Consider the following 1,121-nt stretch of genomic DNA (forward strand, 5'->3'; position numbering starts at 1 on the left):
ATATATGTATCTGTGTGTGTATGTTTGTGTGTCTGTGTTTGTCCCCCCAACATCGCTTGACAACTGATGGTGGTGTGTTTACATCCCCGTAACTTATCGGTTCGGCAAAAGAGACTGATAGAATAAGTACTAGGCTTCCAAAGAATAAGTCCTGGGGTCGACTTGCTCGACTAAAGGCGGTGCTCCAGCATGGCCACAGTCAAATGACTGAAGCAAGTAAAAGAGTATACATATATATATATATAAAACAGGCTTCTTTCAATTTCCATCTACCAAATCCACTCACAGGGCTCTGATCACCCTGAGACTATAGTAGAAAACACTTGCCCAAGGTGCCATGCAGTGAGACTGAACCCAGGACCATGTGGCTAAGAACCAAGCTTTTTACCACAGAGTCACACCTGTGACTATATATATTATATTTAGTAAACCTTTAAGTGGCCCATTCTGAATCGTGTTTGTTTGAATTTTGAGAAAATAATTTTTTTCTTGAAATAAAAACGAGTTAAAATCTATTCAGAAATATTTATTATCAGAAAAACCAAAAAAAAGAAAAAAGAAAAAGATTTGTACAACTCTACACATCTGTTATAAGTACCTCATTTGTAGAAGGCAAAGATTCATCATTATAAACAGCTGTTGTCAAGGTATGGAAAGCATGGATTGCTACTTGATTCACACGGTTCTCTCTCTCTGCTTTACCATTTGGCATATCTCGGAAAAAGTTCTCAATCAAAGCATCTTCAAGTTGATCTTTCCGTTCAGATTTGAGGTATTTGATAATCATGATAATTATAGCAGCAGAATAAAACACCAGGACCGCTACAATATATATTAATGCCCCGCTATCAGATGCTTGGCCTTGTCTGTGCACAGCCGGATATTTCCTACTGAAATTTTCAGGAGGAAACTGTACTGTTCGGAAAGTCTGATTAGGGAAACCTCTGCACAACAAAGCCAACATACTTGAGGTACTGTTTTGAATAACCATTTTTTTATTGGTGATATTGATTGAGGATTAAGATGAATATTAAGATGCTAATTATAATGATGGTAACATATAATGTTAATCACCTAGAATGTATATTTTCATTTGTGAACTTCATACAAAATTACATTTT

Source organism: Octopus bimaculoides, chromosome 9, assembly GCF_001194135.2.
Source record: "Octopus bimaculoides isolate UCB-OBI-ISO-001 chromosome 9, ASM119413v2, whole genome shotgun sequence".
In the NCBI taxonomy this organism is placed as follows: Eukaryota; Metazoa; Mollusca; class Cephalopoda; order Octopoda; family Octopodidae; genus Octopus; species Octopus bimaculoides.